The sequence below is a fragment of the Chamaea fasciata genome, unplaced genomic scaffold, assembly GCF_029207755.1.
Source record: "Chamaea fasciata isolate MVZ Bird 193981 ecotype frontalis unplaced genomic scaffold, bChaFas1.0.hap1 SCAF_8, whole genome shotgun sequence".
Classification (NCBI taxonomy): domain Eukaryota; kingdom Metazoa; phylum Chordata; class Aves; order Passeriformes; family Sylviidae; genus Chamaea; species Chamaea fasciata.
In genome coordinates, this window is record NW_027094093.1 from 33,090,432 (window position 1) to 33,098,817 (window position 8,386).

At 41.1% G+C, this 8,386-nt stretch overlaps 1 long non-coding RNA gene across 1 annotated transcript; it reads left to right on the forward strand.

Moving 5' to 3' along the window:
• Positions 1-3,303: 3,303 nt before the first annotated feature.
• LOC136293016 (uncharacterized) lies at positions 3,304-6,569 on the forward strand. Its single transcript, XR_010722055.1, has 3 exons — positions 3,304-3,420; positions 4,701-4,927; positions 5,412-6,569. It is a non-coding gene; the product is annotated as an uncharacterized lncRNA (long non-coding RNA).
• The last annotated feature ends 1,817 nt before the right edge of the window (positions 6,570-8,386 follow it).

An 8,386-nucleotide genomic window follows, 5' to 3' on the forward strand; every position in this document is an offset into this window, starting at 1 on the left:
AAGTTGCAACAGGGCTTGATCTTCCTTTGAAATACCAGTTCAAAGCCTTATCGTTCCCCATATTATCCTTAGGATGGAAAAATGGTAAAAGATGCTTTCCCGGTTAACGATTGCTAGAACTGAACTATCATTTTCCTTTTCTTAGAGTGTTGGGATAGATTTCTGGATGTATTGCCTGATTTCTTAATGTATTTCCAAATTTCACAAAATCCTACGCGTGGTTCCAGTTTTTAACCATCTTCATTCCATGCTTGTTCCAGAACAATAATCCAGTTCCATGAGTACAGGATTTCCTCCTGAAACACAAAGACCAGAAGAGGGTCCTAGGAGGTGGTGGTTACAGACCCTTTTGAAGGGAAGGGGAACACACCCTTAGCAAGGGGCTGGGAATCCTTTGCCTTGGCGCTGTCAGCACCGCAGCTCTCGGGATATTGTTCTTAGCGAGGACAGTTTAACAAACAAACACCACAACTGACAGGGCAGAGCAGCTGAACAAACAGACAAGGGCATAATTTATCCCCTTCCCTGGTTTTCAGTGTCTATTTAATGCATTAGCTAATATGATCCTCACTGTGTGATGTCAGTTGTGACAGAAGCAGCTTCATCTGTTGTTTTAGCCTGGGTTTAATTTAGAACAAAGGAAGACAGGGCAAGACATGGCCCAAGAGGGGAAGATGGGAGGGCTGGGCAGGGAGGAGAGAAAGGGCACTGTCACCAGTCTTGTCTAGGCTTTAATTACTTGTGCCGTGGCTACAGCAAATAATTTTCTCTGACCTTGACAATTGTAGCCGTGCCAAATGCCAACTTTTTTCCTCTCCCCTTGGTGACGATGGATTATCTCGCTGAGAAGTGACAGATCATCCCACACCCCACAGCACCTCCTGGCTTTGCTGCATTTACAAACACAAGGTTTTCTCTCAAACTGCCTTCCCAAGTCTGAAGACACATCTAGGAAATGTCTTTGTTGCCATTCCCCACATTGCTCATAATTCATTCCTGATGGATCTCATCTCATTCTATTTCTTTTCTGGCTTACTCCATGTTAGGTCCTCTTTGACTTTGGGGCTGAATCCATCTTTTTAATATTTGTTTACTAGGGGTTTAGCAGAATGGGATTATCTCCCATGACAAGGGCTTTTGCACATCACACTGACAAAAATATATGAAAATATATCTTGACAAACAGCTTTTCCTTGTATTTTAGTCATGTTTTTTGATATCTCTAGTACCAATAACTCTCACTTTTCCCTCACAGTTAGGTGATGACCTCCAGGGTCATCAATACCAAATGCTTTTTCGTTTCATTTGGCAGAAGGCGCCACTGAACCAGGCTGCTATTACCACCACTATTTCCATGTGAGTGGTTCTGCACTAACTGTGATTCACAATCACATGGCAGGACATTGGAGAGCTGGAAAACTACCACCTATAAGGAAAATTAGAAGAAAAATTTCTGCCTTAAAATGAATTTATCTGATTCCTGTCTTCCTCAGGTATACAGATTGAGCCTTAACTACATAGAGGAGTTTTTTATTGTTTCTGTCAAGGAGGATGAAGTAAGGATTCTGATTGAATAAATGATGTGTGTGAGGCATGGCTGATGACTAGCAATCATTGATTTGCCCAGCTTCAGTTTTCAAACACTGCAATTGTTTTCCTATTTTGTGTCCACTGTCTCTGAAACTATATTATATGTAAGTACTCTGAATATTTTATATTGCCATGCTTCTTTTTCCCCAGGTTTCTGCCTCTCTTCTTTTATCAGCATTGTAATGGTCTGGGCTTTGAATTGTTTTATCACTTTAGAAGAAATTGACTGAACAAATAATGTTGCTGTTCTGTTGATTGCCTTGTTGTCACTTAAATACTATTCCAATATAATGGGCAAGTTATTACTTCTAAGACAGATTTGCTACTATTTTTTTTTCCTCTGGCTTTGAGAAGAAGGAAATTATCTTGGTAAAAATCGTATTTCTTAGGAAGGAAGATGATACTGTGCATTTGAACCTCATGAGAATAGTTGATTTCCAGTTTAGGGTAATACAATCTCTAATGAAGAGGAGGCTTTCAAAGGTAAAAACGCAAGTGAGGTTCATGGTAGTCCCTATGGTTTCTCTTTTCTCATTGTATGACTTTGCATCTTTTTTGACTAGTGGCCCAATAAATAAGTACTCCTTCATCTATATTGCTCTGATTGTCCATAAGAGGAGGACTCCAGAGCACCAAGCAGGAGGGGAGCAAGCCAGCAGTCCTGTTATCATTAGTGATGTTTGGCCACACACGCTTTGCCCAAGTCTTTGGAAGCAGTGTGGTTACTCTGAATTTACTGTGAGGAATTTGCCACAATGAGCTGAGACAGAATGCAGGTCTCTATTAGATGTGTAAATAATTGCACATTTGTCACATGTGGAAAGCTGGCTTGATGAATGTGTAAAGATAACTGTTTCTTGATGAGCTCAAGTCCTTGAGTTTTAGTGCTTGAAGAGATTTATGGATAGTTGCCTGAGACAGCACAATGTCTAGGCTTGGAACAATGTATTTTTAGAACCTATGCACGCAGGCAATAGGGCTGATATTTACATCTAAGGAATATCCCAAATGAATGCTGTAATCAATTCCAAATTTGAATGCTCAGCGTCTCTGAAAGGTAATGCCCAGAAAGAGACGCAAGTGGTTTTCCTTTTGTGAAAGAAGAAATCAAGTAACAGACATCAAGTAATATAATACAGAAAAGGAAAATTAAAAAAAAAAAAAACCAAACAAACAAGATGTCAGCTCTCCTCTGCTTTTCAGAAAATAAAGGGTTTGTACCTTTTTTACCATTTATAGTTCTTCTATGTGTGAAGAACCAGCTATGAAGAGGAAAATTCCCAATCAAAGGTGTCATATGTGGGAGAAAAGGAGCTGCTTGTTTTCAGGCTGAAGAGGTAGAGGTTAAGTGACAGTTTGTAAACAGCTGAGGCTCATTCTAAAAAAATCAGTGTGATGTACTTATTTGTAAAGGAAAGGTGTACAAGCAGAGGTGCTGATTTCTTTTTCTCTTCAAGAAAGAGCTTTGGTGGAGTTTCTCTAGCCTGCTGTCAAAAATAAGTAATATTGTGTAGCATTAAAAAACCAAAAAAATAAACCTAAAAAAACCCCTCAGAACCCCCAAAATGTTCTTTGTTTTGTGGTTGCATGTATCACATTGCCCTGCAGCAGAAACTGAGTGAAATCAAAGGCAGCTGTAGTGAGACTTTCACAGGGAGTGAGGCAATGGTAAAAAGGTGCATCAAGAGGGAAGTACCTCCTGCCTGGGTCAAAACAGCCTGAATCAACTGCAGCCTCCCCAAATCGATATCCAGGATGATAAGGGGTATAAAACTTTTAGTGTTGGCCTGAAGAAATGGTGGGAGCTATCAGAGTCCACCTGAGAGGCAGGTGAGCAAGAACAGGAGCGGTGGGAATGGAGCTGTGCTTGTCTGATGAGGAAAGGGGTTACCTGTGGCGAGGGGCCTCCCACAGTCACATGGAAATGTCCCAAGAGGACGCAAGTACTGGTTCTGTGAGCTCTGCTCCACAGGTGACCTCCCTTTGGGTAGCTACTGGCACTGGGAGTCCCCAGTGACTCTGAGAAAGCAGAATTGCTGCCCTGCTCGGGGCCCAGGATGCCAGGCAGTTGTTCACGATGGCCACGAGGTTCCTTGTCCTGTCTAGAGTACGTTGAGAGCATCCTGCAAACCCCTGTTTTATGGCTGACTGGAAAACAGAATTTAGTTTACCATGTGGAAAGCAGGAGTGTATTGTTGGGATAAGGCAACAGATAGATGAACAGTTCTACGGTGTGTGAATGTAGAATTGTATAAAAATAAGGTTTAAGAAAAAAAAAAAAGGAAGCAAATAGATATTAGATGTATTGCAATTTTCTTTTTAGTATAAAAATTATTATGTACTCCCTGCTGGGAGGGACTTTATTAGTCTATTTAAACTGAAGCTTTGCAAATTTATCATGGAGGCAACTTCTTTGTATGTAGTAGAGAACTGCTGGAGCTTGCATGAGTCTTTCTGTCTGTTGCTTGATTTTGAAAAGCTATCAAAAAGCAAGCAGTCATTATAATTTATAGGTAACAGTGTACAGAAAAGCCCATTTGTTGCTATTCCACATAGTTATATGCTAATTGTCAGCCACACTCTTTGCTCCAAAATATGAGTCTGTCTGTCTAACCACAGTGAGGCACTAATGGTATAAATGCAGCAGAACACAGATGGAAATTAAACAGCAGCTGGGTAATCATCTTCATAAATGTAATATTAAAAATATCACAATCCTTTAATTTTTGTTCTGCTTGTATAAGGCAGAGCTGCATGACAAATAGCTATCATAACTTCACTGAGAGAAATGCGGCTTGTGACCGGTTTAAACCAAATTACTCTTTCGCCCTGCTGTCCTCACTTGAGCTTTTGAGCACCAGTATTAACAATCTGGTAAACACCAGATCGGGGTCATAAGCACTGATTAGCCTCTCAGAGAAAGGCCACCTCTGGTTTGTTGAGTATTGATTAGTAGGCGCCAGAACATACCAGTCTGAAGCCACCAGGGAAGGTGCTGAACATCTGAAGCATTTCCTCTGCATTTCATGAAGCTCTGGATCAAATCTGCTGTGGCCACTTTCATTTTCATTTTTACTGACCACCTTCTTTGTCCTTCTGCTATTGTACAGGACCGGGCACAGTAGAAAGCTGATTGAACAATAAACAGAAGTGTTGCTGTCACCCTGAGCCCCTTGTGGGATGGAGGACTACTCTGACAACTTAACTTGCCTTTTCCATCCCTCATGGACAAGCCTACTTCCTTTCCTTCCTCTGATGCATTGCAAGTCTAATGTGTCTTGTCCTGCTGCCAATACCACCACAATAGATTGCAGTGCTTCTCTGAATAGAGATACTGGTGAGTCATTTTCATCTCTACTGAAATTAATTCATACATTTTCCCCCAGTTTGCATCAAAATCAGGTAACTTGACTGATTTAAAGTCTAAACTCGCAATTGGTAAATATAGAAACCCCTTCTAAAGACAGTTTCTTGAAATTGGTAGCATAATGGTAAACACTGTTGAAGATGACCTTGAGGTAATAACTTCAAAAGCTGATAATAGGATTTATGCTCTGGTAGTAGAAGGTGTTTAAAAATTAAACAAGCAAAACATTGTTTCAGTATTAAAAAACCTCATATGTTGTCTTAATATGTGCTATAATCCAAGCCTGACTGTGCATAATAAGCTTGTAATTCCATTGATCCATTGATGGGGAGATAACAAACCCCTGTAAATGGCAAATGGCTTGTGTGTGAGCAATGTGATATTGATGGACCTGCTGAGCGCTGTAACTTTCCTGTATTCTATTTCGCCGTGTCACCGCCCTGCCTGCACCCAGCCCATTGCCCTGCCTTGCTCAGTGCCCTCAGCAGCCTGGAAAGCAAACCAGCGAGGCTTTGCAGACGATTCCACCTGTTCAGGCCCTGCTTTGCCTGCACTTGGAAGCCATCGCATCCGATGGACCGTTCAGACAGTGCTTTGTGGGCATGCAGAGCTGGATAAAGGGATCCGTGGACTGGTAAACAAAAAGGAATTATACCAGTTGCTTTTGTTACTGGTTTTGCAACATGGTTCTTGAAGTAATTTTCTCCATTTTCTCCATATGCTCGCAATAAGAATTTCTAAGGGCTTGACATTTTATGGTCGTACACATACAGTGTCATAAGGGAGTGTCATTAACTTTTTAATGTAAAAAACATGACTGCTGAATAAATGTGGGATATAGATATTAAGGGTAATGTTATAGTTAGAAGAAAGTGTTTAATATTGTGAAATTAGTGGCAAAGGGAGGATAAACTTCAACTCATCTCAGTCCCACAAGAAATTGCATTTCTTAAGGTATGGTCCTCCACTGTTGAAGTCAACAACAACAGCAACAAAAATTCCATACTTCTTTGATAAGTGAAGGTTGAAGCCTTAAAAGAGCTGTTAATACGATCTTGCCCATTAGATGTTTTGGAAAATGAAACAAGCTCCTTTAGACCTCTTTTCCCATCTCTTATAGCTCTAAAATCAGCAAAACAGATTATGGGCTAGAGATACAATCTCACTTCTCCTCTGTTGTCTAGGCAGTCCAGGGTTGTCTTTGCCCATCTGAAACATAGCCCTACAGAAACGTGGAACATCTATTTAATTTTGTTTTGCATTATATGCTCCAGAAAATGCAACTTTATCTATATAATGGTCTGTGATGAGGCAGAGAGAAGGAGCTGCTCATCTAAAAATCTGCTTGTTTCCAATTCAGAATCTTGCCACACTTTCCTGAGGCAGCACTGATCCAATCCATCCTAATTGCCTCTCTTAGCTCAATGTGGACTTCATAAAAAGTGAATATTGGGTTCATGCAAAGTAAGTTTTGCATTGCTGAGTGATAAAGTCTGTCCTTCTGATGCAGACCCTTATTTTTATTCAGAGAAAGTCAGTGGATGAGGCTCATAACTTTTTGGGAACATTTGTACCATCCATATGGTTGTTTTTTTCTGAAGAGGAATGTGACTGGAGTTAAGGCATTTGCTGTTAAATAAATGTTTCTTGTTTTAATTTCTCATCACTCCCAAAGAGTTTGGATGGAAATCATAGTGCTTTAATACAGATGGAGCTCTGAGGTAGATTGCAGCAGTGACGAGGAGATATTTTGGACTTCTCAAATGGTGTGTGGGTGTCTGGGGGGAGTGGGATACAATCTTGTCTTGAACATCAGACAAGGTGGTGATCCTGAGAGCTCTGCTTCCAGAGTCAGAACTGGAAACACAAGCTGCCTTCTGCCCAGATGCAGGGGCTGTTCACCCTGCAGTGCTGTTGTCACACACTGGTCACCCTCTAGCTCAGTTGTGGGGCAGGCAGCGTCATGTGTGTGTTTAAACAGCACCTTCTTGTTAGGTTGGTGCAAGAGCCCTTGCTTCCCCCAAAAGCCCCACTCTCTTTATGATTTTTTAATTCAAGCGTAGGCTTCATTAACTGGGAAGTCTAGTTTATATATTCAAGTCCCTAAAGATGTGGAGAGGAAAAAAATTGTCAAGGATTGTTCCCAGGGCAGGATGACCAACTGGAGGGAGTGAGAGGAGGCGCAGCTGAGATGCACCAGAGCTGCTTGGAGGGGTCTCTTGGATTCAGCTGGGTGCTCTAGACCCAAGCCCAGGGCTGCTAATGCCCAGAGGACAGCAGTTCCTCATATTCTGGGCTGGGTGACCTCTTTCCTTTGGCTTTGGAGAAGCCTCTCCTTGGGCTGGCTGACAGGGAACTACCCTGAGCTCTCTCCGTGGCTGCCCCTTGAGAAGGGTCTGTTGAGGGGGACATGTGCGCACAAATAAGAACTACAAATACACCAAGATGCAAAATGTGAATCTTTCAGTCTGTGAACAAACTGTGCATACCTTGATATGAGAAAATGAAATATTGCAGTGTTCAGATATGAGTTTGTTGGGAGGGGTTTAGAACATTTCAAATTAACGCAATGTCAGTGACCTGTAACTTAACACCGCCAGATTGTCTTCAGATCATAGACCTCAACCTCTTTTCTGTTCAGGTTCAAGATAAACCTGACAGTTTTCAGTCTAAGCTGTTTTTCACTTCCCTAGCCAAGATTGTATACCACTAAAAATAGAGTTTATAATAGGAGTTACAGCTTTTAGCTATGAGGCCTCCAGGATGGCTCCATTGTACTGCAGTTCTGTTAATTAAAACGAAGGGGGAAAGTATATATAATAGGATTGAGCTAATAAAGCATGAAATGAAGAGTCTTACCTTAAGATACTTGTCTGTTTTTCCTTACTGCGTGAGCAGTTGTCTTTGTCTTCCTCAAAATACACTGAAATTGAGGGGAGATTTTTTTTTTTAAAAAGGAAACTTCTAAGCCTTCCTATTCACTGTCACTCTGGCACCCTCTGATTTGTTACATAATTGTGTTTAGGCATCTTTGGGCACTGGATGGGAACACAGTGGAGCCTGGTTGAATAGGTGCTTCGTGTTGAATTCAGATTGCCAAGTGCTGCAGACTGAATTGCTGGAGCTGCTGGATTAATAGGCTGGGATTTTTTTCCCCCTGTGTGCTTTCAGGAGAACTTGTACTGAAAAATAACTTTCACTTCTCACCTTAAACCTGGAGGGTTTCTCAAATAGTCTGCGGTGTTGTAAATCTGCAATACAATTTGTAGACTCTTAATAGTGATCATAATACAGAAGCAGAGCTTTTATGTCAATATGACTATACCAGGAAAGAAAATTGAACCTTTCCCCATGTTTTCTGAATTAAAATTTAAAACATGCAGCAACAGTGTAGATCTAGAAGCAGTAGGTAATGTTGAATTTGATTCT